Source organism: Myotis yumanensis, unplaced genomic scaffold (assembly GCF_028538775.1).
Source record: "Myotis yumanensis isolate MYYU_CA2020_CCGP unplaced genomic scaffold, mMyoYum1.0.hap1 SCAF_6, whole genome shotgun sequence".
NCBI lineage: Eukaryota > Metazoa > Chordata > Mammalia > Chiroptera > Vespertilionidae > Myotis > Myotis yumanensis.
Genome location: NW_027223757.1, coordinates 71,096,741 through 71,103,618, shown reverse-complemented (window position 1 = coordinate 71,103,618; position 6,878 = coordinate 71,096,741). Strand labels below are relative to the sequence as shown.

General features: G+C 45.3%; 1 pseudogene; it reads left to right on the top strand.

Annotated features, from left to right (window-relative positions):
- The first annotated feature begins 6,373 nt into the window (after positions 1-6,373).
- On the top strand, positions 6,374-6,460 carry LOC139013420 (small nucleolar RNA U3; annotated as a pseudogene).
- Positions 6,461-6,878: the final 418 nt, after the last annotated feature.

Here is a 6,878-nt window from a genome sequence, read left to right as displayed (position 1 = left end):
AATATCCTGTAAATTATGAGGGTTGTTTGTTTGTTTGTTTGTTTGTTTTCAGTGTGATTGGTTGGAGCAACTATTTCTGTCCTTCCTGGATGCTGGGCACTGTTACCTTTAATAATTCCAGATGGTTCTTGCCCCAGGCCTGGGTAGTTCATAGGCTAATCAGTTCATTGTCTGATACTTGAGGGAAATTCTGTGCAGATCTCTGGAGTTCTCTCTGTGTACAGCTCTCTTCTTTTTGTTCTCTGCCTTGTAAACTCTAGTTTCCTTGATCTCTCTGCACTGTCACCTACATCTCCAGCTGGGTACTGTCCTTGTACCTTGGTTCAGAACTTCCTCACAGCAGTCAAAGTGAGAAGTAACCTTGGAGCTCACCTTTTTTGTATCCTATCTCTCAGGAATCATTGCGCATTTTTATCTGTTGTCCACTATTTTTTTTATTGTTTCAGCAGAAGGATAAATCTAGTTCCTGTTTCTCCATCTTTGTAGAAAGCAGAATTCTACATTTCAGTCAGGGTCCCAGTAGAAGTGGTGTCAAACAAATCAGAAAAATGTAAAGAATATTTATATTCAAGTGGGCTATTTGCAGAGGTTTGGTGGCATAAGAAGAGGCCACAATAAACAGTATACTAACCCTAATCTCCTTAGGGCTGGTACAAAGACACTAGAACTCAGAAGGAGAGGTTCAAAGTTGAAAAGGTTTCCTAGAGAAGACACTGTTATGCCCAGATTTCAAGATTCCCAAGAAACCACATCAGGGAGCCATCCAATCCGATGCAAAAGCATAAGAATCTGTATTTCAAGCTAGCTTGAGCTCTCCATCCACCAGACTCACCAACACATCAGCTAGCCAAGTGGCCAAGAGAGCGAACCCCGCCCAGAGACCGGTTATATGGCGGGGGTCGGAGTAAGGGGAGGAGAAAGGACTGTGCTCTGCCGATTGGCCAGGAGCAAGCCGGGTCCTGTTACACAGGATGTGGTCATATCTATGGCGCGCACTTCCCTTGATTGTCATTGGTTAGTTTAAAATCCCGGGCGTGGCCAGCAGAGGCCTGGGCTTCCGGGAAGAAGCCCGCACGTGGCCCCAGCATGGAGGATACAGGCAAGATGGAGGGCATAGCCCTCGCCCTTTCATTCCCCCCTTTGTCTTGGAACTTCTGGCTCAATCATGAGACGGACTGCTTTTCCATTCCACCGTTGCTAGAGGCCCATACTGGACATATCTTAACAAATGGTCTGGTGGAGGGGAAAGAAACTATTTTAGCTTTCTATTGAAATAGGATTTTTCTTCTTAAAATTCCTCCATGGCTATCAAAAAGCCAAATCAAGATTAATTTATCTACTGTCCTGATGTTTGCATAAACACAACAAGAATGGTGACTGACTACCTTTGCTGGAATCTCATGGTTGAATCTTAATGTGCCCCGTAGGGCCAGGAAGCCACGCCACCCAGCTGCCATCAGGCCCGCCTGCAGTATCTGCTGAGTTAGGTGAATCCCTCACCTGTAGCAACTCCACCTGAGCCCACGCTCCAGGCTTTAAGGCCCATCTCAGTAGCCCTCCTACTCGTTGCGGCCCAGAGTGTGTGAGGGTTCCGCAGGAACGCAGAGGCATCCCTACTGCTCCCCTTCTACTCTTACCAACCGCCAGTGATGCTAGGGCATCGGCCTGACACTCCAGCGCCAGCCATCTTCAGGGCTTCCAAGCAGGATACCAGGCTTTCTTCGTGGCATTTTTACTGGCTTCAAGTCTTTAGAGCTCAGACAGGGCTCCTTAAAACATGATACTCCAGTCAAAGTTTTCCATTAATAAAACCACTATTAGGAACCGGTCTTATTGAATCCATGCAAAGAAATGTATTGCCATGTTAGCATTGCCAAATTTCGGAGGAATTACATAAGAAGAAAGACATACTGATCTACTCTAAGATTCTCTGACTTTCCTTGCCAATTCCTTTTAATTGTTGGCATTAAACTTTCTTTCTATGTATAACCATGCCTCAGACCTTCTATTCTAAACAGGCTTTTTTCAGACTACCCCTGACATGGGCATGGTCACAAAGGCCTGCAAGCAGTACACAGGCTGCCAACTGTTAGCTGTCTCTCAACAGAGACCAAAACCTGATGGGCACTGTTCCCTGCCCAGGTGGGCACCTGCCCTCTTGGCAGCTAGGCACCCTTTACTTTTTGGGGTTCACCCCACATAGTACCCTTCCAGGACAGCCAACATACATTCAAACCTGCAAGAGAACTAAAGGTCAATATAACACATCAATACAATGAAACATAATATAGGCATCATGGCCGCTTTAGGCAGCCACATCTTCTGCTACTAAACATGTGATACTAAAGTCTATTCTTGACCTTCCTATGAATTGTCCTTGTCTTTTTGGAGCCATGTCCATGAAGACGCAGGCATTATCTAAGTCTATTCAATGTTACCAGCATCAGGCAGGTCGAGCACGGCGTAGCTTGAGCTTGAGCAGGTTGCGTTGTTCTCGATCGATGACGAAGTTTTTCCGGATCTCGGATGGGTCTGCTGACCAGACGTGGGTGTGATGGACCCAGGTCGCGATGCTGTCTATCTATTTTGAGAGCGGTGGGGGTCGTCAGCACCAAGGAGTAGGGTGTAGGGACCTTTCCATCGAGGCTCCAGGTGATGCCTTTTGACGTAGACCCAATCTCCCGGTCTGTGCTGATGAGGAGTTGGGGTTGGGCCAGTCTCCTGGGTGGCGCCGAGGCGCAGCCAAATGTCCTCGTGCGCCCTCTGGAGCCCTCTCAAGAAAAGAGACAATTCTTGCAGCAAGAAAGTCAGGAATGATAGGGGGTGGGGCCTGCCAAACATGATAGGAGAGCCACTCATTCCCCGCCAGTTTCCATGACCAAACCCTTTCAGTACATTAGACCAGCTTCATTCCCGCCTATCTTTACAGATTCCAAGGCCCATTGTCTTTCTTAATCAGTACTGGCCTGTTTTATCTAATTCAGCACAGGCAGGGGGAAGGGCCCATTAAATCTTTGCCTTGAGGAACTGTGAGTCCCATCCTTAAATGTCCCAATTAGACTAGAATTCCAAAATCCCAACCCAGCACAGAATATCACATAGAAAATCAAAGTTCCCAGTAAACAACAGAGATGCTTATAAACATCAAATAAACATTTACACTTACACCTTTTCAGTGAACAAGTATTTTTACAGTCTTGGGATCTTGAGCAGATAACAGGGACACCGCCCAAGTCCCCTGATGGGGGCCTGACAGGAACAGATGTGGGGGTCTTCCCTTTCCCACATCCCAGGACAGGATTCTTGACCTATGTCTCATTCAGATAGAAACGGTATTTATTACATCAGATGAAATTAGTTTCTACCTGAAATAATTGTACCAGTCCCTTTTAAAGAGATTAGCTTAAAAATAAAAGTGTTAAGTTTCCAGCCAATAAGCCTGGCATAGCTGCTAAATTTCAAAATGGTCACAATTTTTCTGCTGCGGCAATCAAGAAGTAACCCCCATAGCTATTCACATGTAAATTTGACTATCAACTTCCTGGTGGTACTTGCCTTAAGGCGGGAAACTTTAAAAGCCTGCATTTCTTTGTCAAGTTCTTCTCCGCCACTTTTTAAGGCCAAAACAGTCTCGGGTTTTTATTCTGTACACAGCAAAAGATCAGGTTCAGCTCAAAACTATGCGCACTCGTTTTTAAACTGGCCTTTTCCCTTTACACGTGCACAGAAATCCCGGATGCATTTTAAAACTTTTACATTTAATTTCTATGATCTAGCAGTGGCAACCTCCCCCTGGACCCGATGCCGCCAGGGGCCTCGCCGCTCCCGCCTCCCGTGAGCGATGCGCCGGCCCCGCCCCCCCACACTCCACCAGGCTCCATTCGCTCGCCACAAGCCCGGGGGCCAACGCCCTGCTACCGCTGCCGCCACCACGGAGCCCAAGCCGCCTGGGCCCGTGGCGCTGCCGGGCCCCGGGGCGAGGGCTGCGCTCGCCGAGCACCGCGCTCCTGCACACCTGCCCCCGGGCGCCGGCGCCCCGACTGCGCAGCAAGCGGCCTCGGTGCGCTGGCCTCAGCCTCCTCATCCAGGCGCATCTTTCCTCTCCTGCGGCCCGAGGCACAGTGATCCCCCGCTCACCTTCCCTGCCTGGGATGCGCTTGGGCGGGTGGGGACCCCTCCCCTGCCTTTACACTCACATACTTTCACCAGACATTCATTCAGAGTTTAAACAATCCATTCAATTCCTAACAACTTCCCAATTTCTGAGGGAGCTCTAAAGCCTCCCGCAATCTCCTTGAACTGATCAATCACAATACCCGAAGGACCAGTCTGAGTCCGTCCCATAACATCCGTCCAGTAAGTCCACAGAAAACAAAAACACAGACAGACAAACAGGGCCCCAAAGAACAGCCTTCCAACTCTATGGAAGCAACTAGACGATGGCATTACGCCAAACCGTCTCAAATCCGCGAGAGGAATACACATCTCTCATGAGAGGAATACACATCTCTCCGAATCCGCGAGAGGAATACACATCTCTCATATCCTTGAGGAGAATACACATTCCTCGTGGGGAGCAGAACGTCTTCTAACTCTCCCCCACCTGTGGTCGTTCACGGCGCATCCGCCCTAGACCCCTCAGGCAAAGATTCCAGAAGTGAGCTCATACAGGACAGAATACACAACATACAGACACTTACCGCGGCCAAGCAGACTCTACGAATTGAGGATCCCTACATGGTCTTGGGAACCCCGGGTGAGCCCCCAAATGTTATGCCCAGATTTCAAGATTCCCAAGAAACCACATCAGGGAGCCATCCAATCCGATGCAAAAGCATAAGAATCTGTATTTCAAGCTAGCTTGAGCTCTCCATCCACCAGACTCACCAACACATTGGCTAGCCAAGTGGCCAAGAGAGCGAACCCCGCCCAGAGACCGGTTATATGGGGGTGGGGGGGTCGGAGTAAGGGGAGGAGAAAGGACTGTGCTCTGCCGATTGGCCAGGAGCAAGCCGGGTCCTGTTACACAGGATGTGGTCATATCTATGGCGCGCACTTCCCTTGATTGTCATTGTTAGTTTAAAATCCCGGGCGTGGCCAGCAGAGGCCTGGGCTTCCGGGAAGAAGCCCGCACGTAGCCCCAGCATGGAGGATACAGGCAAGATGGAGGGCATAGCCCTCGCCCTTTCAACACATGACCTGAGGTGACTCTGAAGGGAGGGACCAAGGAAATACAGTGGACTCACTCTCTTCCATTCTTCCTTTCTTCTGCCTATGGGCTAAATCTAAACCAGAAGCCATAGGGCAAAGGAGAGTATCAAACAATTTTATGTAATTCAGCTTCTTAAGCACAAAGCAGGAAGGACTTGCAAAGGGAATGGCAGATATCCAGCACAAGGTACTTGTTGGCATTTCTCCATGCACACAGCTGTATAAAACTCAGTAAGCATGTTTGATTCTCTCATGTCTCTTACTACCCCATCCCTATTGGCCATGGATTCTGCTTTTTAATATATTACATATGTATTGCTTCCTCTACAATTTCCTATTGCCACTGCTTTAATTAATATTGTCACCATGTTTCTTTGCAGTTTGCCATAAACTTTTTTTTTTTTTTTTTGGCCATAACCTCTTAAATACTTTACTGTCTTCCCACCTTTTGCTCCTTCTCTTCAATTTATTTATTTTTTTTTAGAGAAAATTGGATTTTCTTTTTAATTCAAGTCTCATGACATCATTTTCCGCCTTTATATTTTCCAGTTGTTCAGGTTTTTCCATGTAGATTTCAAGACAATCACTCTCTGGCTTCTGCCATTTTAACCATCTGAGGCAAGAGGAAGTCACAGCAAAATACAAAATAATGTAAAAATGGTTGTTTTTCATAAGTCTCTTTTAACCACTCCTGATCTCACCCTAAAAAATGTCATCAATCTTTTGTTACAGTTTTTATGAGGTTCCTATCTGAACCAATTGAGGCCTCTTTAGCACTCATTAAACTAAGAATTACTTTTATTAATCTTTATATTCTATCTCTTAATAAATGACTGATTTTTAATGTGAGGCATACCTTCCATCAAATTCAGATGTGAATTAGTTTCTCATTCTTAAAGTATTCAGGATCAATACTTAATTCACTTTATTGCTTAATGAACCATCAATTAATTCAGTTTCTAATCCAATTTTTATTTTATGTGCACAATGAAGCACTTTATATAGAATCTTAACAATTTAAAATCTTGGTTGCAGAGAATGTATTTAAGTCTTTTCTTGTATCTCAAATAAATACACAGAAATGTTGTTCAAATGACACTTCATTAATCTAAATCAGTCTACAGCTATAGAAGGCATTTGCTCTGTTTAGAAAGGAACAGATAAGACTATACTTTCCAGGATCATTTCTGCAGTTTGTTACTAGAAGGGAACAGATAACTTGGTGAACAATAATGGTAACATTTGATGTGCACTTACAAGGCCCAGCTTCTCATCTTCTCTTCCCATTGTAGTTTATTCTTCACTAAAATTTTATGCCCCACAACATTACACTCCTTTATATTGTATTCACTCAAAAATTTAATCATTTCTGTAATGTGCAGGTCTTCATCTGTGTAAAACGTAAATAATAACTCCTATCTTAGGGAAATTTTCTGAGGAATAACTGAGTCAATACATTGGGAAGCTTAGAGTAGTGTTTGGAATATAGGAAACAATCTACAAGTGTTATTATTATATGAAATCAAATATACATGCTTAATGAGTCCCTTCTACTCTGTAAAGCCAATCAATTACTCAGATTTGTGTGTTGCTCCCCATCAATTTACATCTCAAAAGTTCTACAGTATCAAAACGTTTTCATTGTAAAGCAGATATCAACTTAATGT